The sequence below is a fragment of the Sipha flava genome, unplaced genomic scaffold (genome assembly GCF_003268045.1).
Source record: "Sipha flava isolate LNK unplaced genomic scaffold, YSA_version1 2_pilon_pilon, whole genome shotgun sequence".
Lineage (NCBI taxonomy): Eukaryota > Metazoa > Arthropoda > Insecta > Hemiptera > Aphididae > Sipha > Sipha flava.
The window spans coordinates 1,334,507-1,361,506 of NW_020272972.1; the positions used below are offsets into that span (position 1 = coordinate 1,334,507).

Sequence of the window (27,000 nt, forward strand, 5' to 3'; positions counted from 1 at the left end):
ATCTAGGAAAAATTATTTTATTGTTATAAATATACGTACTTTTTGTTTTTAGAACGATAATTTAAACATAAAAATTTCATAGCACTTGTAGAATTTAATAACACTGCAATTAAACAATTGTTTTGCTATACAGTTATAATTGTGTACATTCACAGTTGCTATAGAAATGTATTAAATTTATAAACATACAAATCGTATTGATGAATAATAGTTGTGAAAAGCATACGAAAATTCTGACGAAGATCAACATGTTGATGTGCGTAATTTTGGAGGATGCATCATAATTATAAATTTAAACAGGTTATTATATCAATAAAATATTAATGCCTAAGATTAACTTCGTTTTAACTCTTGAAAAATTAATAGAAAAAAATTAATTTGCACTCTTAAATGGTATATAATTTAACACTGTAAATATTTAATTACTTGAAAAACGTAAAAATCAAAAAATTTTATCGAAAAAGTATTTAAAATCGTAGAATAGTTTGAATACTAACAATATTTTGAAACAAATAAGTTTCGATGATCCTCTTTTATTTTTTTTAAAAAAAAAATTACGTAAATACTTTCTAGTTTCTAACTATTGATGGAAAATACAATTATTTTGTTAACAATTACGATTATATACACAAATAACAACTGTAAAGACGACTTATAAATTATAATTCTATTACTATATATAAATTTCAGAAGTCTTATGGTTCTGGTTTAACATATTGAAGATCATTTTTTTCAAATCAAACCATTATATAAATACTCAAAAATCGTTAGACTGAAAGTATATATATATATACACTTTACCTAAAAGTTTAGCCGCGGAAAACATGATTTAGCAAATATTGTTGCAAATACAGCATAATATAATAACAACAATATAGAACGGAATAAACTCGTGTCATTTCACATGATCGATAATAATCATAATAAAGGATATCAATATACACATTTAGTAGCCTCCGATGAATACGTTACCGGCACACTACACACGCATAATCGTGCACGGTGCATGGTGCGCGCACACACATACACACACACACACACACACACACACAAATGCATTAATTTATACTACACATCGATATGGTATAATACGCTATGTGTGGTTGTATATGCGTGCATCATACATGAAATACATACGAAATTCGTAATACGAATATATGTGACACATTTTAAAATCGTCGAGATAGATGAGTCGCGCCCGAGATAATTTTTATAATGATACCTAGACTTGGCAACAGTGCGTAAATGCGCGTTACGACTATTGTAATAACGTACACACACATGCGATCGCACGCGCACGCTCGGGTCCAATAAGTTTGATTTCCGGTGTTATCCGACAAATAATAATAACTTCACCGTACGCGCACATAGGTAGTAGTACTACCGAAAAATGTCCCCATTGTTTTGGTTTCCCCATTTCACAGTCGGCCGGGTCTCACACGAGAAGTCCTCCGTCGGTTTGTGCGGCCGTCGCACGGTTCACGGAAGGCGTCTGTATACACGTAATGTCCGTCACCACTGGGCGTATGGCGAACGACTTGTACCCGAGATGCACTGCACTGCAACACGGATTTACATCCCTACAGGAATCCCTCGTCGCGCGCCGCGGCCAATTATTCGATTTTCTAACGGCGCGTGTGCAACGGGCGGTATACGTTTACCGGGAACGGGCTAGAGCGCGAGGAGGGGGTAATCGTAATAATTATTATTTCGTAAAGAACACGTGATCGGAGGGGGACCGGTGATGGCGAACGATGACGTACGGTTTGGGGGTTAAACGAGTACAGATCTAAACGTACAAGTGTACATCGCACACGGGTGTGCGACGAGAAAAGGCGTTTTTAAACGTCATCATTACTTGTTGGTGCTCGTTTCGGGCGCGCACAGAGCGTCGCGGTGCAACGTGTGCCTATCCGCGTAACATACGTACTCCAGCCGCCAGACGAGAAGCGCACAGCTGGGAAAATACCGAAAAAATATTCGACGGTTGACCTATACAAATTTTAAGTTGAAAACGGAAGGAATTATATAAAAAAAAAAAAAAAAAAATCGACGGCCTGCGCCGTATACCAATGGCTGTACGCGCGTGAGGTCAGGCAGGAAACCCGAGCAAAGCGGTAAATGTAAATGTTCCAAAAAAAAAAAAAAAAAAAAAACAATAACAATAAAACGTGGAACGCGGTTCGGATACCGCCGTCCGTGCGTGGTGTTGGGTACACGCGCATAATGCGAGAGCGCACATAGCGCACGCTACGTAATGGGCGCGCGCGCGTATTATGTACATTACATTATAATAGTGCACACGCGTGAAACGTGGCAACGCGCGATATTGAAATCGTACGACGACAACAGCGGCGGCGTCGGTGGTGTCGGTGTCGCCGTTTCGCGGTGATGCGGTGACGGTGGCGGCGGTGGCAACGACGACGGTTGTTCATTATTGCTATTAGTTTTTTTTCGCCGGGGCGAGAGACGCGCACGACTGCCACCAGCAACACGGTACCCGCGGACTCGACATCATTTTTCCGCCCCATAGATGAGTACCGCAAACTGACGTTTACTTTTTTTTTTTTTTCAAATTAAATCTTTGGACGAAAGCACATATAGTCGAGTAGAAATAAAAATTAAAAAAAATAAACGCTCGAAACGAACATCGGAACGACAGTTTCATTTTACTTACAATGTAACTAACAATAATTCCCTAGGAATATGGCAAGACTATTCGGTAATTTACAGTGGTTAACGTTGGTTTTCGGTTCTAGTTCGATGAAAATAAAATTGCTACAAAGCACTTTGCACCCCAAGCAAGTTTCTTTGTTGCCTAAACGTGGATTCGTTCCTGCTGAGCTGCGGGCATAGCGAATTCTTCGAAGAAAAAATCCGGCATGTTGAGAATTCAAGACAACGTATGCACACGTGGTTTTTCTTAGCGAGCGCGTACAGATCAACCGTGTTAATTCACGGTTCGAAGGGGGGGGGGGGGATATCGTTGGTGTTGTTATTAAAATATTCAAAATATAACACGTCTATTGAATTTTTTTATTCAAATTCGGTTCCTAGTTTCCTCTTTAAAAACTGATCATATTATACGTACGACGTAGATAAGATGTTTTTGGGGGGTTTAAAACCCTTATTACCAAAATCCTAGCAAATAAATAAACAGGTAATAAAAAAAATTTATTTCTAAAAGCTCACAACATTAAAAACTAAATTAATAATATAACAATCTCTTCTTAAATCCATACGGATGTATGGAATACAACTTTGGGTATCAGCAAAAAAATCAAATTTAAACAAAATCTAGGCATTCCAAAATATCACACTACGAAAAATCACTAATATTCCACTCTTTGTCTCTAACCTAACTCTTCAAAGAGACCTAGGTATAAAAACAATAGAAAAATAAGCAGCTGTCTTCTATAAACGTTTCTATATTAGATTAAAAAAACACGAAAACTCCCTAGTGATAATCCTACATATCCCAACGCCTCCTTTAAATCCCAGGCGCAGACTTAAAAAGAAATGGAGTAGAAACTATTCAATTTAATATATAAAAAATTCAAAGTGCCACTAATGGATGACTCCTTACTCACGTAAGCACATATGTTTTTAGTGTCTAATATCATATACTTATTATGCAAATTGTATGTAAAATTGTATATTTCTTGTAAAAACAATGATATAAAAATAAAATATCTAAATTCTTTAAGCCCCATAAATAATCTTTACCTTTACTTAAGTATTACTGGTATTACTTGATATGTAAATATATTACGTATAACTTTAATATGTTTATATAGATGTGAACCCAACAAATCGTCGCCAACCATATTAATTATAAATATTATTGTATAATCACTGTTATTATTATTGTTGTTGTTGTCTTTATGTTACACGGTCGAAGTGTAAAAGTTTCAACGTTTCAAATAAATATTATTATAGAAGAAGAAAGAAATATAATTAAACAAAACGATATACTATATCGATATGTATCCTATATAATACATTTCATCCAGTGCTTGGAAACAGGGCCGTAGAAAAGGGATGGCAAGAGGTGCCTACGTCCCGGGCGTGATTCCTGGGAGAGCGCAAAAATAAGTATCTTGCATTTAATGTTAGAAATTACAACGGTCAATGTCGTATATTTTGTTTACAAAATCTTTAACATCTTTCATATTAATTAAAGCAATCATTGAAAATAATATCTAATAAGCATAATATTTTTAAATTTAAAATATATAAGGGCGCGTTTTAAAGTTTCGCTCCGGGCGCAATGTTTGGTTGCTACGGAACTGCTCGGAAAGTTCCTTTAAAAAAGGAAATCGTACACATTCACGTTCATCATGTTAAAAAGAAACTAAATCTTTTATCGTTTCTGACTTGAAGAAAATCTAAATAAAGAACATTTTTCTTTCCTCATAAATTTTAAATTCTTATCAATATAATTAATTGCATATAGTTAATTTTATAATACTTGTTTCAATTTTAATTATTTTATAATATGTAATAAGTCCATTACAAATTTAAGAAAAGAAAAATATTTATCAACTCCTGATCATAGAATACCAATACGTGAAGTCGAAATTGAACTCGTGCTTTCGTCTGACATAATTATTAATTTGTAATAAGTAAGGTTCGGATTTAATAGCACCAAAAATACTAAAATATGCGCTATAATATACCCAAAAAACACCAAAAATACCAAAAAAGAAAAAAAAAATGTAAATCAAAATTTTAAGATGCGGTTATTAGTTACTTGAGTTTTATTTTTTTCGATAATTTCATTATAAATATCATCAACGTATAATTTTCTCAAAAAGTGTTCGTCTGTGATTAGATTTTTAGTATACTTTTCTAAAAATTGTCCAAATTTTACATTAGACAACTTGTTTAGTGGTCCATTTACAGAAATAAGTCTTGCAAAAATTTATATTAAAAGTAAATTGTTGAGTGTTTTGGAACAACATAGAAGCAGAATATCCTGAAGTTGCCAACAAAGCTTTGCAGATATTATTACCATTTGCAACATCATATTTGTATGAAACAGAATTTTCTGCAGTTGTCGTATTAAAATCGAAATACCGTTTTAAACTTAATGTTAAAAACAAACGTGTTTAGCAGTTACAAGGTTGATTTCGAATTTTGAAGCATTAATACGCAACAAACAAGAAGCGTGTTCACAACAAATTAAATTTTTTTTTTTTTATAAAATAAAAATATTATGTATTAATTAGTATAAATATTTTATTTGTTTTTAGGAGGCGTGATTAATTGTTTTTACTTTCGGCGAGGCGTAACTCAAAAGTTTAGAAATTGCTGATATATGTTACGTACAACGATTTGCTAGAAATGTATATGAATTAGTGGCACTACCAGGATTGGTTGTGAATTTGGAAAAAATAAGCATTTTCTGCAGGCATTTGGTGGGATAAGGATGTAAGATTAAATTTGGTTTATGAGTTAAATATTTAACTGTTTAACTTCTATTTTATATTGTAATACCACAAAAAAAAGTATTATATATTCGACTATTGAGAAATCGTAGAAGCAAGGTTATTGATGTTCTTAAGTTGAACGGAACGTTACAAAACACGTTCTATATTGCCATGTTATTATTGTTATCAATTATAATACGAATAATATTTATATTTCATATCAATCAGCCGTTTCGCGTGTTCAAAATAAACAATTTTTTTCTTACGTAGGATTTGTAAATACCTAAGAAAAATTTTCTGGGCTTACAACCCCTCAACCACTGATTTGAATATCAAATATTTGTGTCTTTACACAACAAAAATATTTTATATTTCTCAACATAAAACTTTAATAATAAATTATACATTTATACTACATTGAAAATGTAAAGCTAATAAACTGTTATTCAAATATATAAGAGTTTAATTTTAACTTGATTTAACACTTAATGAATTAATAAGAAAATCAAAAACAATGTAATGAATGTAGATTTGTTATTGAATATTTATGAAAATATAAACCATATTAATTTAAGAAGTATAATCTGAACCAAAAATATTAATACCTCACACACCTAGTACTTAAGTTTAAAAATTGAACAAACATTTTAATGACCTAACACCAAACCAATAATAAACAGGAAACAATGTATAACATGTATAAAATTAATCTATGCGCCAGCAGCGAACAATAAACCCTTACATTTCCATAAACAATTATATCAAGACATCAATAATTGATTAATTAATAATTATTATTGACGTACCAACAAATATTCATTAAAATATATTAGAAAAAAATGCAGCACATATAAATATATATTCAGTATTCAAACATAAAATATATAATATTCGTATTTGTAATGTACTCTTAAAACCAATACTTTTGAAGACATGATATTCAAATTTTGCACGGTCTTACCTACACGTTTGAATAAATATAAATACAATTCATATATACTCGTACATTTCTGTAAGCACAGTACATTTGCCACATATTTTAGAATAATTATTCCAAAAATTATTCAAACATCTATTATCAATTTCTTATAAAACCTGATGAATTTATATTAGTGAAAGATTATATATTTCTGTTGAAATTATATGTTAACTGTTGGTGATTCAAAACTGTAAAAAAAAATAATTTTAAACCCACAAAAAGCATATGAATTGAATTATGAAGACAAACACAATTAGGATAAATATTAAAAATGTAATTGTTATAAAAATGTCAATATATATATATATATATATATATATATAGATTTGTCTTCCAGCCTTCTACATGCAATTAATGTGCTATAATTTCTTAACTATATTTTCCATAATATTATCAAAGCATACATGCAGTGTAGCAGACATGGTATGTTAAAGGGAGTGTAATCTAGGCTTCGTTTTTATCTTAAATCTATAGAACATTCTAGTGTTAAGTGCGGGTATAATATGGCAGACGTATCACAAAATATCTTAGTACATGTATAAGCACTCCGGTTTTTAATACATAATTGTATGCTCATGTATATATACAAACAATATACCGGTTGCAGGCATCAACATGCTATATATTATAAATGCAAACGTCTATGTCAGAGCAAAATGATAACCTTTGACCAAGTTCTGATAAAATAAAATAAATACACACATTAGAAGTAAACGTGGAAGACTTATGAAAAAAGAATAAAATGGTAACGAAATTAAAAGTATGCATTTAATAAAAAAAAAGAAAATTATAAATATGGACACATATATATATATATATATATATATAAATACATATCTTGTTACAATATAGACGAACACGTGAGATATCACGTGATTTAAATAAATTCTCAATGCTCAAATACAACCACATGCTTTTTAATTGTCAATGAATAATCAGTAAAATTATTGCCATTATTATATAGCAACGTATGAAATATTATCCAAAAAATGCAAGTATTAATTGGTTAAGAAATTTAAAAAAAAGTTTCGAAAGAAATATCATTAAGTATAATTGCAGATATTTGACCTATACAAACAATTAAAAATATAATTTGATAAATTAGTTGTATTATTATTATAATTATATTAGATCTATATACTGTATACAAGTTATAGCATGTGAAATGCATGAAAGTATTCAAATAACGTATACTTTTGTTGAATGTTGAGATTGAATTTCGATGTTAATCAATGAGCAATGAGTCAATAAATGAGCTTTCTATATTAATAAATTAAAACATTTTTTTCGCTTTTTCATAATATAAACTGTTTATCCGCTTAATAAAGAACAAGAACCTCATATTTAATATAGAAACGGCTGGTGTAATACAATCATATCCGATGATTGGTAAGACAGAGTTAGGAACAATCCTTATTACGCAAACCAAGGCTATTACTACGTATAAGATTTAAATTAATAATTATTGTCAATAAAACACGTCAACCAATAAAAATTTCTTTTGTGATTAAATAAAATGACATATTTTCTGATTAAACGAGGTGTGGTGGATCGTGGATATCAACGGTCAAATATCGTGTTAATTAATAGCATAATAAATACCTGTCATCTATACGTGAGAAAATATAAATAAGAAACATAATTTGATTGAAATCATCACTAGCTACAACGTGAAAGGTGCCAAATATATCCCATTTTTCGGGTTGACAAAAAACGTAGATGATAGTAAACTACAAGTACTGGTATATTTTAATACTAAATAATTTTAACTGTGTTAATTTATAATAAAAAAACTATTATTTTGATACAAGAAAAACTTAGGAAATCATTTTTCCGCTATTTTAGCTAAACTGCAATAATTGTATGTTTAATACCCGGTTTAATACTTATTGCGTACAATTAAAAATATATTCATCAATAACTATAAAATGTCTTCTCATTTAAATTATCTGTACACAAATTACTTAACAATATTATATAAAAATTACTTAAAATATTGCTAAGGTAGTTTCACATGAAAGTATAGAAAGTATTTCAAACGAGGATAAAAATAGCGATCGTAGTAGACTTTTATAAGTTATTTAATTGCAATTTCTGTACTAAAATAATAATAATATTAAATTTAGTTTTATAATTATTTAATATTATACTATAATAATTGTGGTTACTCACTAAAAAGTTTTAACATAGTTTTAATTTCAGCTGCTACAAACTTTAGAAAATATTTTCTTTATTATAGTAATATTTTATTATAATTTATATCCAAAAATAAATTATAAAATTAAATGTTGTGTACGCCTAATTAAAATTATTTTTAAATCTTCGAATGAGGTCAAGTCATTAGTTTCTTAATTAATTAAATTTAACAACAATAGCAATAAACAACATTAAGTCCCAAAAATAGCATTTCTTAAGTAGTTAATAAAACGAATGGAGTGCAAACAAATTAGCTATCAATATAATAATATTACGTCATCCAAGTAAAAATATTTTTTTTTAAACATTTAGTAGTATATATACAATCTATATCAATAAATACAATAAGTATATGAGCGTTTAGATATTTTAAAATATAGAATTTATTCTACCGTCCAATATGAGAAAAGCTTACCAGCTGATATATAATAACGGCATGCACAGTAACCAAAACCACTTGTTGACGATACAATAATACTAAGGTAAAACCCACAGTAAAACGCCCATAGTTGGTGAGTTCCCGAAACTAGTCGCATAAATCCGAATTCTTTTTTGCTATAAATATTCGGTATTACCAATTCAAACATCGCGCAATTATTTGGACATTATATTTATTGTGAGATAAGTACCTACTGGCTACTGCAAATATACATTAGTAATTTCTCGAAGTTTCTGGAGAAGTTTCAAGTATTCAGTATACATAATACAGGGAAAGTAAGGTGATTTTGTATGCCTTTTGGATGGTTAATCGATTTAATTGCACAATTGAAACTTATTCTGAGGTACGATAAAGTCAACTTAATTTTATTATTGAGTTTGAATTCTCGTTAATTATTGAGTTAAATGAATATTTGTTTTCATGTTAAATTTATCACCACCAATAATCGTAACTTAGGTACAGAATGATTAACATTTATTTCGTATGACCTAAAAGCATTCTTGAAAAATATTGAATTTTTATGGGAATTAGCAGTTGAGATATTACACTATCAAAAAATTTTGAGCAATAACCTGATCGAAATTGAAGATATTTTTCACAGGTTATTTATAGTTAAATATAAGAAATGAAGAAATAAATATCTTATTTTAAATAAGTATATAAATAGCATTGAAAACAAACCAAGACTTTAGAAATTAGTTTATTCTGTTTTAGTGTCTTAGCGAAAGTAGGTATACTATAGACATATATACTATAAGCTTTTAAAAATGCAGATTTGTCATGCAAAATCATCAACTTATAATTATTCATGTTTTTTCAGTCTCGGTAGTTTTACAAAAAAAAGAATTAATTCTTAAAGGAAAATAATTTTTTGATCATTTAAACAATGTAAACAGTTATTTTTAAATATTAGTAATCCTATACATGACAATATAAGGTATTCATTTAAAATCACATTTTAAGAATTGAAAGTATACATAAAAATTAAAAAAAAAAATTGAATTACAAAAAACTAATACTAAATTATTTATTTTATAGAATATTTGAAATCGAACATAAAATTATAGATTGTAATAATGAATTTTAATCTATGGGCTTTCATCTTATTAATAAATCGGATAAATACTTCAAAAAATATGAGGAACGACTTCACCAAAAACACATTGCAACAAAGTTGTATATAGGTAACTACATTAGGTCATGTAATTACGGAGAGTGCTCGAGTTTTGACTTTCCCCCTCATCTCATAAGCAAATCATCAAAATCAAAACAAAAATCAGCTTACCAAACTATTGTACATATATAAAAAATAATTATTAATTTTCAAAAAGTTTAACCTCTCCAAACTCGATAAAAATTTAAAACACTCCATTTCGTCATTAGTACTGTTAGGGGAGGCTTAAAATAATTTTCCCCTTAAAATCATTATCAACTATTAAATAGTTAAATTAATAATGATAATATAGATATATTGATCTGAATAAAAAATTATATACTACCTATATCGTTGTTTTTTGTATTATATCGTAGCCACATATATTAATAGTAATTTAGATGAATTTTATTATTAAGCTTTAGTCATTAGTTTAACGAAACGGTTAAACGTCGTTTTCAAATGTTCAATCGCAACATGTAATGTTATCAATGGATTTGACAACGAGGACAACCGTGGTTCATGAACGAAATTGAATCGGTTTTCATTAATAATTGTATAGTACAACACTTAACAGTTCAATAATTAAATAAACTGAAAATAATAATGGTAATTTCTAGTTCTAATAGGAATTAATAGTTTTAATTTGCAGCCTCCCCTAAAACTTTCCTACCGAATGCTTCTAGTTGTCAGCCACACGAGTCGATAGTTTTTTGAAAATAAAAAGCCGCAAGTCCGTTCGACTGAAATGCAACGACACGCATCAGTCGGTCTGTGTTAAACTTTAAACGACGTAGATGTATTTGAGGATCCAGAACAGAAACGTAAACCGTTTTTATGGCTCAAAAAGACGTAGACCCGTCTTACAGAGACATCCCAGAATCATTATATTATAAACATAATTTATCATTTTGTGTAAGTCGGCGTAAAGAACACGTGATGTTAAGAAGATAGTATACTAGGTGGTGATGGGTACTTACACGACGGTGAGGTGATGGTGCGGAAAAACGATGTAGTTCTCGTGACGCGTGGACTCTAAACGAAGGACGATACGTATTTCGTTCTCGGTGAAAACGGGACACGGACGAAGAGAAAAACGAGTATCAAGAAAGTAGATAAAAACGTAAACAGCGATTTCGAAGCAATCACGACGAGGCGCATCGGACGAACTGATGGCTGCAGACGGGGGAAAACCTGACGCGAATTTTCGCGGCAAACGGTCGCGAGAAAAGAGACGCACGGACGAGCGTATGCCGGCAACGAGGACGACGACAATTACGGTAACGTGACGATACGACACACCACAGTAGACACACTGCGTGTGAGGCGCGCACAGTGCTTGCGCTGCGGCGGCGGCGACGGCGGCGGCGGCAGGCGACGGTGGCGGCGGCGGTGTTGACGACGGCGACGAGCCCCAAGGCTGTTACGCGTGTTAAGTGCCACGCCCGCGTCCCCCTCCGGCCAAGCGGGTGCCGGGCGCGCGCGCAAACCGATCTAGACACGCGCCCGCCGCCGACAGCGGCACACGCACACCGGCGTACGACGAAGAATTTCGTCGCGTCGCGCGTTATCAATACGTTTTGGCTCGAAATAGCACACGTGCCCGCGTGATAACGGCGACGGCCCATTGTATAGGCCCGTTTATTTACGAATCGACTGTGTCCAATTGTCATTCCCCTCGTGTGTCCGTAATTACGGTTATCGGCCGTGACGGTTGCCAAAGACGTTTTTTTTTTCTTTTTATTTCATTTTTTTTTTCTCCCCGTTTTCTCAACGCGCTCGTTGCGTCTCCGGTTTATAATGGTCCGTAGGTAGGCTGCCGAGAAAGGTCAGACGACTCGCGGTCTTTTGAGCCACTAAATAAAGGTTAAAAGTGTATTAATAGACGCTGTATCGGAATCGTTTTCAGCCGCTAACGTGGCAAAACACGCTTATAGGCTCATATGCGAAAAATGTTTTTACGGTTAACATTTCAGAAAAACCATTGACGAACATTTGTATTCCATTTACAAAAATATCAAACATAAATAAGTCCATCGTGTAGGAAATATAAAATATGATTAATAGTATACACTAGAATAGGTGGTAAACTATTCCAAAACTTGATAACTAGTGGCGAAGAAGGGAGGTCTTAAGGGTTTCCGTTCCCCAAACTTTTTTTATATTGGTAAGGATTTAAAATAATAGGTAAATAATAAAAATATAAATGAACACGTATAATATTACTATACATTAATATAATGAATTACGCATAGCTTTATTTTTTCTTATAAAATAATAACTCAACTATTACCTACTTAACAGTTAGTATTTATTATTTATTTTTGTTGATTTAAGTACCCTTGTTATTGTTATGTTTTTCTTTAGTATTTAATGTTTATTATATTCTACATAAAAGCTTCTGTTATGAAAATTTGCGCTATTATTATAGTGTTACAAAATAAAATAAAAACTACATTTAGTTTGACTTGTAATCATAAATATTCTTTAAGCCATTCCTCCTCAGAAAAAAACGTATCCATGCCACTGACTGATATCATTGAAAAAATTGGTAGCTTTTTGGGAGTACACGGATATATTATAATAAATAAAAAGTCTTGTATAGTAAGTCAGTTATACCTACTAATTATGATCGTTCAGGATATTAAAACAAAACCTTATATATACGATATTTAAATAAATAAACAAATAATTTATGTATAGAAATAAACAAATAAAAGCTTAACCAGGAGTATTATTATATTTATCCATGCTTATTAATCCATGTTCCGATATTCACAAACATATACTTCGTAAGACTAGAATAATATTGTAATGTATTCAATAAGATCAAATTTGAAAAGCCATTTATTCAATGCTATTTATCAATAAACAAATTTTAGTGAATGTATAATTTAATTCCACATTTTAGTTATAGATTAATATTTAGAGTGATATTATGATATAGAAATAATGTTTCTAATACTACTGGTTCCTAGTTATTAGTGTTACTTTTGAATTATAATGAAATATATATAATACTTCGTAAAAAAAATCTAGTGTAAAAATGTTTATCTTTATGAATTGCATTTGCATTTGGTTATATATAATATGAAATATCTACAAGATTACTCTTTGAAATATCCTTCATAAATATGAGAATATTTCTTTAGGTTTAAGTACGTTTCAATCTCAGTTCTATCTTTTATCGTTGATAGTCGTCAACTATAATATCACAAATGTTCAGTTTTCAGCATAATGTGTATATTTCTCTGCTCGAATAAATGGAATGTCGAGGTTTGTATGGTTTGCATGTGTAATTCTAATAACACGTTAACCAATTATAAATGTGTCAAACACGATAATTTTTAATATTCACCTCTGTTACAAGCAGTCTATGAATGAGTAATGCTTTTGGTTACAAAACAATAGGAAAGAACCCATATCGTACTTAACAGTAACCGTTACTTGCAGCTGTAAACTAATGGTGGCAGTCTCAAATACACCGTTAAGTTGTAATAATATTTTGATCATTTGACTCTAGTAATTCAGTATATTATCTATATTATTACCACATTATAAATGTTTATCGATTATAACACTGTTTAAAATATTTTTTGTTTACTTATTAATGGGTAAATATAATACATTTAATAAGTATATCAGTATAATAAAATATATTCTACAAAATTTGAATGTTTCTGTTCGGCGAACATTTGAATCGAACACATGTATGATATATCAATGTAACAGATGCATGTATATCCGACAAATCATTTCAACCCCAAATGATCTAGTTCATGATAGGAAAATATTAATTGACAAGTGTTATATTTATAACATTGATAACCGTAAACAGGCATATAGTTAAGGGATGCCTTGGGGTGGCCAGGCCACCCAAAATATTTATATCCCACTATATTATACCCCAACATTATATTGTTGAAATATCTGAGACTCAAATGATTGAGTAAAAAAAGTTAAACCATATTTTAAAGTTTCCATTACGATATTTATTATTACATAATTATCTTTGATATTGTTTTTTATAATAACACGACCATTACTATATAATATGAGCAGAATAAAAAAATCTGCCTAACTTGAAGGACAGCACAAGTTTTTGCAACTTTGGCTCTTAAAAATATCCAAGTCTCTTATTAATTTTACTCCATAAATTAATAAACGATAAAGGAAATCGTTCAGTTACCGCTAAACGATCTTACACTGAATATATTTTATATTTGTATTACATTTGGTAATATCTTCTAACACACTAATTTTGTGAACCATAAAAAGTATAGTAAAATTTTTGATTATGACATTTCAAAATATGAGAAACGATTCTAACGATTATCTTAACAAATGTGATGAATAAATTAATTTTTTACATTTTGGAAAGATATATGGAAAATTTATATATGAAGAAGCTTTGAATATTTGTAGAACAAATAATATACTATCACCCAGTGAACAAATACAAAATATAAGAAAAAAGCGTTTTGCTTAAAAGTTTAAATAATTTTTTATTGATGAAAATATATCACTAGAAAATTAACAAGCTCAATCAAAAATATGATCTTACAAAATTATTTTTACTAATTTTATATAAAAATATTAATGAGTTATTTTCAAATATTTCCAGTACGCCATTGATTATCCACATCCGAAAAATGCCAATTTTATGAGTTATGATGACCTAAAACCTTTAACACAATTAAAAAAAATAATTAAAAAATACTAAAATCAGAACATAATATAATACCAAGTATAATAAACATTTATTACCGAATAAAATAAAATAAAATTCAAATGTATTAAATTTTGTTGATTTATTGGAAGAGTCTAAAATTGTTTTAATGAAACATACAAGATGGTTATGATTTAAATTACAATTTCGGTAATAAGTACAGGGTGCGAAAGAACTTTTTCTTGCCTAAAGAGACTTAGACATACATACGAAACAAAATGACGGATTTATTTATGATAAGAATTGAAAAGAAAATAGCAAAATCTACGGACTAGGAAGAAGTGGTAGATAAATTTGAAATTAATCATAATAATCGAAAAATAACTTTAATTAAATGTTTTTAAATTGTGTTTATTTTATAATTTCATAAATGTATTATATATTTATTATTATTTTATTATTTTATTATATTATTATATATTTAATATATTTTATAAATATGACAGGGTTGAATAGGGTTTAAATAAATCGTGATAAATTTTGAATGTAAAAATGGACTGTGTATAATTGAAATAAATAACTATTCGTAATATAGCTGTATATATTAAAATTATAATTAATTATAAAGTCATAAGTGACGAATTCAAACAAGAATTTTTTACTAGTAAAATTACTAAGTTTATTAATATCTAATAATAATAATTTATATGTTAAAAAAATAAGTTTATCATAATTTTTATATTTAAAGGCCCAGATATATACTCGTATATTAGGCACTGGAGCCTAAAATATCCTAAAAACGACTCTGGTGTTTTATAATTTTATTTATGAAAATATAATATTAACAAATAAAGTGGTATTTACATTATGTATTATAAAATACTCTATATTTTAGCATATTGTTATAAATCACGATAAAATATTATTAGACATTTTAATAAGGTTATTTATTTATTTTTATCCTCTACTTATTATTTCTTGAGTCTTAATATGATAAATATATTATCATGTATTATGGATATAAATTTTTGCATATTTACAGCAACTTAAATAGTAAATAAATAAAAAGTAATTTCAAAGGATTTATTTAGAGATTTTAAAAAATATTATTGCATTTCGAAAATTCTCTAAATTTTTCAAATATTTTGTTTACACATGGATGATGAACAATAGCCATACTTTCCACAGTAACGAGTCTGCGTATACATAATAAAGAAGTAAGGATGTGTGTTTCATTTTTTTTTAGAAATCCCCTCCGGTTATATGTGTGTTTGAAAGTCAACCGCGACAATAGACTTATTATGTTTTAGTTTTTTCTCTTTTATTTTTTATTAGAAATATACATAATGTAAGGCGAGCGACTAGCGAGTTGAACGCATGTGTTGGAGATGCGAGAGAACACAAGTGGGTGTGCCATTTGGGCAAACCATGGTTGTCGGCTATCGCTTTCACGTATTTTCATCATAGAGATTAGGGACTGTGAGAAAAGTAAAACGAAAATATTAATACTATCAAAATAAGTGTAGGCAAATAATATTTTTTGATGAACTGTAATAAAAGAAGTACTGAAAATATAATGTTTCAGTTGTCAATATTGTCTTATAATTAAGATAATATAACTTATTATAATATATTGTAATACATTCATACTGTATTTATTACTTAATAATAATGTAATATATAATGTTAATAAATAAGCAAAAATTATGATTTAGTTTGTTAAGATGTACATTAGGTACATAAAGATATAATATATTTTAAAATATTGTATTTATTAAAAATTAATAAAAATATGAGACTTTGAAATTTTTTATTTCATTTATCATTTGTTATTACACTTAAAGTATAGAATTAACAGAGGATAATCATTTTTTCAAATTAAGCCTTAAAATTAAATTTAATATCATTCCTATATAATATACATATAAAATATATTATATTAATATTATATAGATATCATTATATATTTGTATGCCAGTACAATATAGTATAATAGAGTGGTGGGTGACAAATAAGAATCACCTTTTAGATTGAAGTCGACAAACTCTATATAGAACCAGCACATAAAATTATAAGGTTTTACAATATACATATATATACATACACACAAGCAAGTACATATAAAGGAGCTCAAGGAGTGGGGGATCAATACGTTGACGTGCGACCACTCGTGTCGATGATAAGGGAGATCACCACCACCCCGTAGGGTTGGTAGCCACACTGAGGGGGCGGTGATCAATACGGTGCCGTGGGTCAGTAAACCTCTCCTTCCTCCCTCAACCTCCCCAATATCAACCTTTCTCCTCTTCATTCACCCCACCACCATATACTTTACACAGACATATACATAGTACACATAGGAGCTACATAACAAGCACCTGTAAGGATTCTTCTATTCACCGTCCCCTTTCCTCTTTTCTTATTTCTTTCGTACTATGTGTCTGTTTAGTCAATATAAGAGTTTCCTATAGTTTTTCTCATGTCCTCAAAAATTTCATCCGATACCCAATAACGGCAAATACTGATTATTACTCATTTTTTATTAGAGGAGGCGTATATTATTGCTTATGGTTTATCTATTTTATTAGAATTTAAATATTAATGTCATGTAATTTCAAATTGGTGATACAGATATTTTAATTATTTACATTGAAGCGCTCTGTGAGCACTATGGTAGTTAGCGGGGAAAAAATTATAATACATTTAAAGTGCATTGAAAATTATAAAATAAACTTGTTGCTATTTTAGCTACTGTACATTTTGATAAATTTCTAAATTCTGTATTTAATTATGTTTTTATTTATCCATAAAACACTCATAGATAGCGCTATCGTTTTAAAAGTAGATTGTACCGACTATGCATTCGTTTTATTTTTAAGATAATTTTTAAGGCGAGAATAACATATATATTAAAACCTGTCCAAGACTAACATTCGATAGGTACCAATTGTACTGAAGATATTGTACCGGATAACCTGTAACTTTAATAAAACAAAATATTTATTTATCCAATGAAATTTAGTTATTGACAATTTTCATAATACCTACCTAACATTCCAAATACATTATGCACTTAAAATTCAAATTAAAAACTTAAAAATCTTAAAATTTGTTAAGAAATATATTCATTTAATATAAATAAATCCAGGTAAAAAATAAATTATAATAAAACTTAAAAAAGGAAATTTAAAAAAACTTATAAAACATAGAATATAAAATGTTTATTTCATTAATATATTGTACTATAATTCCTAGTCAAATTTACTAATTTGTTGGATTTATTATTTTAATATGCAAAAATAAATTTATAGTTTTAATGAAATACATATTAAATTCCAAGTGAAAATGTAATAATAATTAGTAATTACAAATTAATGAGTTGTTATGAATTTTTAAAAGCTATTAACAATATTATTTTTCTTCCTTTTAATACTATCTTAAAACTTATTGCGTTTTCTCTTTTTCATTTCCGTTTGGTTCAGAATTCACTCAGTTTTTTTGGAAATTGAATAAAAGTGATAAAAAATCAAAATAATTAATAATTGGATTTACTAAGTTTTCTAATAAAGAAGAAAATATAATTTACTAAATATGGATAATATTTTGAACAGTTTTACAGTGTTACACTGCTTAGTTTCTAATAATTTAAGTCAATAGTGTTATACGCTTAAGAATAGTATAGTCGACCCACGGTAACTCGAAGTTCAAGGGGAAAAATAAAAATTCGACTTACTAAAAATTTCAAGTTATCAAAAACTTTTAGTAAGTATGTTTTTATTTTTAAATAATTTTTACATTAAAGGAATAAAAATAAATTAATAAAAATTCTTGCATTCCTACTTATATTTTATTATTTTTAAATAATTGGTGTAAAGTTAATTGTTTTTGTTTATTTAATACGTTTTTCTAAGTTCCATTTTCTAAAATACCTAGTGGTCTAAATAAATAATTTCGGTAAAATATTTTAAAATTATTTATTATGCCTTGGTCTAATAGTTGTAATATAAATGTAGTATTAGGATATAATAACTCTTGAATAGCATTAAAAGTTTAAGTTAAATTGTTTGCAGTACAATTATCAATAATAAGTAAGATTTTCCTTTACTCAGTGGCCATTTTTTTAATCTAATTTTATTAACCACAAATTAAAAATTTCAGATGTCTTCCAGGATTTTTTGTTCGCATAATAATCTAATGGTAATGATTTTACTTGTTTAAAACATCTTAGTTTTTTCTACTTATCAATCAAAAGTGGTCTTAATTTTTCTGTGCCCGACATATTTGCCCCTAACAAAATTATTACTCTTTCTTTGCTGTGTTTTCCACCTGAACAAGATTATCCTTTCAATATGAATTTTTCTTCAGATAAACATTTGAAAAATAATAAATTATAAGAAAAATAATCACCTTGATAAACAATTTTTAGTACTGAATTTGGATAAGAAAATTCGAGATATTGGAAACTTGTCAAATTAATTTTTGAGTTAACAAGATTATTTAAACATTAAGTGTTACTGTTGTTTGAAGGGGAATTTTAATTATTCGAGATATCAAGAATTTCGTGTTACCGAGAGTCGACTGTATAAATAAAATAAATAGGTATTTAATAATAATTAAATTATTGTATAACCAAAAAATTTAATCAATGTTATTATACTCGTAATAAAATCATAATAAAGGATCTAGGTAAATAAAATTTTAATTACCAAAAAAAATCTTAATATATTATGTTTAAAGTATAATAAATATCCTTTCAATAAATCAATATAATGTTACATATAATGTAAGTTAGTATTAAATTATATCTTTGGATGCTATTTAAAAAATGTCAAGTCCACTAGTTTGAAAATTCCTATGATATATTAATAATAATATATTCGTATTTCTTGATATATAAACATACATTTTAAGTTATCATACGACATAATAAAATCTAAAATCAAACATTTCATCTGCGATTCAAATTTCAACCGCACGATCGATATTTTTGTCATGCGGCCGAATATAAATTCCTATGATGGTGATTTGAAAATGTATGGTATCGTGGTGAGTTTAAATTTTGTTTTATATCTCACTTTAGAATTTTATTTAAAATTTTTTATCATTGTTAAACGTACATAAAATAGTGAAATACACGGAAGAGAATTTTTAATATATTATCGCTTATTAAAAAGCAAAAATTAATGTTAAATTTACTTCTATTACAAAAAGAACATGCCTTTATTAAACATAATATATTACGTAATGCAGAAAAAACAAAACCTACGATATGTATTTGGCTATAAAACCGAACATTTTTTTTAGTATTATCATAGAAAAATATTTATGACGGGATGGTAATTTTTGGTACATAACACTTCATATATTTAGGAACATACTTTAAGATATTATTGTGCAGAAATTATGCAAGTCCAATGCACGCTAAAAATTGATTTCTAACATTCTAGTATATTTATTCTATACATAAAAAAAATATAAGTTCAAGTTTTAGTTTTAAATAAAATGTTTGATATTATACCTAAAATATATATATAATCGCTTTTACCTTTAAGTGTTGAATTGCTCATTAGTTATTACTGGAAATAATGTAATTATTTTTAACAGTTTTTTTAAAACGCCTGATATTATTTGTCAAATATTTTCTCTCATGAGTTGAGTTTTATAATGTTTAACAAAAAATGAATGATTAAAATCCTAGCAGCGATGCAAGATAGTAGGAATGATGAGGGAGGATAGAGGGGATGAAATAAAAGTATTCAATAGCTATTTATAAATAAAAAATTGTAAATAATATAAATTACATAGTATTATTGTATTGATGTATGCCTATTGTTATATTTGAAAATCGACCATCGAGTATAAATCATTTGGCCACCCACCAACCAAATTTACCCCTTAATTTCCCTTCAATACTCCTGCTGCTCATTAAGATTTGCGCTTCTAAATTTTAGTACATCTAATAGTAAGAACGCAGTTTTCAATTTTGATATTCAAGATAAAGGTATAATTATAAATAATTGTAATAATTATTTATTATAAAGTAGTAGTAGTAGTAGTAAATGTAATAATACATAAATGAAATCATATTCATAATTCATGAACTAGTCAGTTATAGTAGATATTAAAAACTAAATATAGAACTAATTTAATAATTTCTATAATTTATTACATTGTACAAAAAAATTATAACCAACTCCTAAAACAAGAATTTATTGTTTACAAAATATATATTATATATTTCATTTATATATACCTATACTCGTATAAATAATACATGTCTACAAACTGGTATTTAACAATATTTAAATTTTCAAGTATTTTCAAAAATAGATTAATCTCAAATATTAAACTCCAACATACTACAATTTTGCCAATTTTGTAATTAGAAAACACTTTTATAAACAAATTGTTTAAAAACATACTCTACCCGAATATGTAAAGGAAAAAATGGTGATTTCGTTTAAAAAAAACGTAAGTTGTGCATACTTTCTGGGTCAACAATTTGAAATTTGTTTGGAATTGTGTTTTTTAGTAATCTTTTTCATTCTACGAAAACTCCATTTCAATACAAGATCATCCAACTGAAATATTACCTCTTAGCGTGAATACACTATTGCTATAGTGTTATATTAGTATAAATTTAAAATAATACCTGTCTACTATTATGTACTGAGTGCGAGTGTTTTGGTTCAAATACTTGATATTATGGTCAAACATTTTTATGGCTGATACTATTTTACAATAGAAGCTAGGAAAAATATAAAATGTGTGGAAATAAATTGGTAAAAGCTATTGATAACAGTAGACCATATATAAACTATATATAATATATATATATATATATACCATATATAGACCAATTTCTCCAGATCAAAAAATACCTGTTTGCCCAGTTACAATTTTTGAGTCACTCTTCCCCTGACTCCGACATACTATACTTATGATTAAACATTATTTTATCAAATAGTTATAAAAACATATTTTATATTATGCTCATATTCATACATTTATATTTATTAGTTAGTTGAAAAAATGTTTTGTCAACTTCTAAGAAAATAAATTTGTTGTAAAGATAAAAAAATGTCCCAACTTATGTCTCGTTTCAGTTAATATCTCCAATATAAATTAAAAACTTATTCTTTTTCACATTATAAAAACTCCTTTTCATTCGAATTAAAATAATTTTATGGCTATACAAATTTTCATAAAAATACCTGTTGTATATCTGAGTAATGGGACTTATTCTTTTAGCTGTGAGAACATATTTAGGGAAAGAGAATAATCAGGATTGTAAGCGTACAGTTTACGACCAGCGTCGTCAAGACAACTGCTACGACTACAACCTGTTGATTCGAATGCACTCCCCGTACCAATGAAAAGTGAACCACCCAATCAGTCAGCCGATAAATCGAAAAAAGTTATTAATAAAATAGAATTATTAGGTCAAGGTTTGTTTGGTTGATGTTAATTCATAATAATTTAACGAAAACAAATTATTCAATTATTGTATGTTTATATTTATGACGATAATAGTAAGTGATGTTTAGATAATAAACATCAAAGAGATTATCTGTGTTAAATATATGATTGAAAAAATATTTTTAAAATAAAAAAATAAAATCTTTTATAAATACATTTGTTGACGGATGATGATATGTATTCAAAAAATGTTATAATTTTTAAATATAAATATGCATTTGTAGTATGGTAATTATAAGTCTATAAAATTAAATATATTTTAAGTTGAGAAAATAAATAAAAATAATAAAAGGAGTAAAATTTAATCAAATAAATTAGAATTTAAGATTAAACTAACAAAGATGCAATTTTAGTATTAATTATTCAATGTACGTATTTAAAGAAATATAGGAATAATTTATAAACGCTTACTAAAATTAAAATCTTAAATTATTTTTCTGAGAAAATATTATGCATGCTTTTTTTAATTATATAAAAGCTAAAAAAATATTTGGTTAATATATTTCGTGAAAATTAAAGAATTAAACATAAAATATAAAGTTTTCATCCCTTCTACAGTACATAACCTAGGACCGGATTGGTGAATATTAGAACTATGTGCGAAAATATTTTGCTGGTCCTATTTAGTAGGTGTTTAGGTTTAACTTTGAAGCACCAATAACGGACCGATTTTCAGCATATTAATGAATTAGTGTCGAATGATTATTATTCTATGAGTAAGATTAACATTATGTATTTTTATATTGTGAAATAGTTTTTCAGTACTTTTTGTTTTCAAAAACATGTTCATATCATATATATAAATCAGTTTTATAAATATATTGATTCATAAATTTGTCGTTAAAACCATAGAAGTTACTGGTCAACGCAGCGTTCGTATGTGTCTTATATATTCCTATATTTATCAGTATTTATATGTCATTAGAGCAGGACAACACATTTCGTTAAGTCAACTTAACTTTTACAATTATAAATTTGACATAAATAGACCGAATAAGACGTATGTGTTTTTGAGTTTTGATGCATATCACAGACAAACCGTTTGCGACATATTAAATTAATGACCAATGATTTATTTTTTCCAACAGTCCATGGGGCCCCTCAGTACGCAGGACTCTGTGCCGCGGCACAGCTTGTATCGCCTTCAAACCGGCCCTTATATGACTATAGAATATTAAACTAATCGATGCATTTTTGAATGCAAATTATTATACTTAATTATATAAATCCTATGTTTTAAATTTAATTTGATTTATAATTATAAGAATAATTTAGTATTTATAAGAATATTTACTTTTATCACACATAAAATAAAAGATTATTTTTTGAATGTTACCTCGTCGACACTTTTAGACATATTATTTATTTCTCAAAATACACTGACGAATTAATATTATATCAATGAACGGCTATATAAATAAAATATCAATAGTAATCAGAATATAAATGTTGATAGGCCAATATTTATTAATGATATTATGAGTAATTATTTTTTATTACTATTTACAAAAATATATTCATGATTTAACGTTAAAGTATATTATGTACGTAGAGCGTGATATGCGAAACATATTACGATTACATTTTTATTCCAACTTAATCGTATGATTTTATAAAATATTTGGTTGATTTAAGATGATTTGGGAACCTAAATATTATTCACTAAACTGTTATAGTAACAAATCAACTTCAATGTAACATATATACTTATTTTTTCGTTCAATAAATACGTAAGTTGTAAAAAAAAGAATTACTTACCAAAGGCGTTATAATTGGCGTAGTGCATGATTTTAAAAACTTGACTCTTACTAGTTTTCCGATTACTTTTGACCCATTAGATTTGATGGTTTCCGTATTATTATTCCTACTTGATAGGGTCGATATAATTTCTGAATTTTTTCCATAATTTTCTGAAAATATAATTGGGATATTTATAAATAATGCTAAAAATATCGCTATATAATTATAATAATATTTAAATATAAGTAATATTTAAACATAATACATATAATTACAAAATATTTAAAACTTTTGAAGTATAAAATATAAAAATATATGTTCTTGCAGCTATTAAGTACCATACTATTTAAACAATAACTGTATAAATAATTCTAAAACTAAAATTTATAAAGGTTTATTACTATTAGTATCATTATTATCATTATTCGCAGATATAAATATCATCGGCCGATTGAAAAAATGTGATCAGTGTAAAATTTAAAAGTATCCAAGATATTTATTTTACTTAAATCAAAATCCTAAAAGAAACAGATTACATTAATTTTAAATAATATAACCATATTACACTTATATTTCTAAAATTAAAAAAACCGTTCTTTTAAAATTATATTTCCAAAAAAAAAAAAATTTCGCTCTAATAGTGGTATTATAAGGAAATTTTATGTCTGTGAAGATAATTGTATTCATTCATTTGATAATAAAACTAAGATGTTTCGTTTCAATATGTATTTTATCACAACATTATTTTTATTTTATCTATCATAACAATTTACCATGTATGTAAATAAAATGGGACTATTATACTTCAAAATATCATAATATGATCACAACATATCTCGAAAACAATTGAATCGTACATTTCGAAAAGGGCCCATATCGAGTTTTTATCAAAATAGACTTTGCTACATTTTTTTCATCTACACATATAGACCGATATTTTATGAGGGAGAAGGGCTCATATTTCTTTTCTATTTTGATGAATGAATTAATTATAGTTAATTGCTAAAACAAAGAAAACAATTTAAAAGAAAATCAGTTTCTTCAATTTCCTGAAAAATTTTAATTTTCAAAAATAAGCGCTTTCGAAATTCACGATTCAATTATTGTTGAGTTTTTATCATCGATATGGACGTATATACGTCAATACCTGTTATAAATAGTAAATCGTAATTACCAATTTGCTGTTTGTAGAGCTAAACATAATTAACGTTGTAGTTTTATTGATCCTTCATCGTGGATCGGAAACAATTATAATTCAATATGATTTTCGTGTCTAACAACCGAATGACGGTGATCTACAGCGAATAATATGTTTAGTATCACTTGAATGAGAGAAAAACAACCTCAGTCAGAACGATGACGTACAGTAGTGCATCTCGAGAGTCAAGAGTAGGCATTTGAGTATGCGATGCGTTGCGCCACGTCTTCGAGTGTTGGCAGTGTATTGAGCTTCCGCGCGGCGCACGTGCTGATCGCCGGTCTCGTAAGGTGCGCGCGCAAGTGAAAACACGCGCACACGCGCAGACATACCGTCGAGTACGAAGGGTGGAGCGGTGGAGAGCAAAGGAAATGAGAGCGAGGGGCATGTACGGTTCGGGAATCGCTGTCGTGCCCGCGGCAGAGTAGTCGTCCGCAGTCTTTTCGGTGTGCGTTTGCGCCGCTGCCGCCGTTACCGGCAGCGTGTTAAAGTAATAATGGATACGCGTCCCCGGCGAGTGGGTGTGGGACGTTGAAGGGGTGGTGACCGTGTGTTATTGTTGCTTGTGCGGAGGGGTAGCGATATCGGGGTGTGTAAAGCGCGCACGGTCGGCTGACGCGTGGGAAGCCACCGCCGCCGCCACAGACGCCGACGCCGGCGGCTGACACAGGCGCGCGTTTCAGGCGACAGTGGCGGTGTCCGCGCGCACTGCCAGTGGAATCAATACCGCCGTCGTTGCCGCCGCTGCCATGGTCGCTACCGCTACCGTCGCCGCAGCCAATCCATCGGTTTTCGACCGCACGGCGCCGCAACGCCGTCGACACGTCGCACAGCCACTCGGTGTGTGTGTGTGTGTGTGTGCGTGTGTGTTGGGTATATATGTACATATATATATACCGTATAGATTTTTTGCCGAGAAGGGAATAACAGGAGGTGGGCCACCCGTGTTCTGAGGGTTTCATAGCTGATGGTTCAGAGAAGGGTAGAATAACGCACGCACACACATACGCAGGCGCGGACTAACTCTGATATATATAAAAATTTAGGTTCGCTCACGCACAAGGTTCGTTTGATGAGTGGGGTGTGAAGGGAAAGTGTACGTGACAAACGCCAATCCCCATTACCCTTTCGCGCGATGGCATTAAACGTGGAGTGGCATACATACACACACACACACACACACACACACACACACACACACACACACACACACACACTTACTCATAAACATACATATATATGGTATATATGAGTGCGTATGAGCTAAAATATACGGTAGAAAGAGAAGTGAGAAAAAACATTTTTTCCGTGTCACGGGGTTGTAAGTCAAGTTCGGACGGGCGCGTTATGTCCCAGGTCCGCGAAAATGATCCAAAGCACACGGGATCCTTTTTGGTCTTCCTTTATCCAGAAACGACGGTATATGTATTCACCATGGACGTTATGGAATTTAATCGTACCAAAAACTAACTTTGCCCAATCGCAGTTAGCTAAGCATCGTGCCCAACTCAATTGTATTAATATTATAGTTTACGGATCATACAGCATGCATTACTTATTGCAGTTGACCGCACGCACAAGTCACTATGGTTTTTGAATGACGAAAAGAAATGATAGTGATATTGTAGTTATTAAGCTACAATAAATTATTATTTTTATTATTATTATTATTATTACAGTTAATTGTGTTCAACCTCTTTTGGCTATAAATTATC

General features: G+C 29.1%; 1 protein-coding gene and 1 long non-coding RNA gene across 2 annotated transcripts in view; both read right to left on the bottom strand.

The window, feature by feature from the left end:
* The window catches only part of LOC112685998 (serine, glycine, tyrosine and glutamine-rich protein-like), a 34,023-nt gene extending 22,726 nt beyond the window's left edge, over positions 1-11,297 (bottom strand). Inside the window, exon 1 of the mRNA XM_025558089.1 lies at positions 11,180-11,297. The gene's annotated coding sequence lies outside the window, so the exon portion shown is untranslated. The remainder of the gene's footprint in view (positions 1-11,179) is intronic.
* A 3,523-nt stretch (positions 11,298-14,820) lies between these two features.
* Positions 14,821-26,027, bottom strand: LOC112685999. The gene is made up of 3 exons (XR_003148851.1): positions 25,262-26,027; positions 24,106-24,257; positions 14,821-14,884 (listed from the first exon to the last, which is right to left on the bottom strand). It is a non-coding gene; the product is annotated as an uncharacterized LOC112685999 (long non-coding RNA).
* Positions 26,028-27,000: the final 973 nt, after the last annotated feature.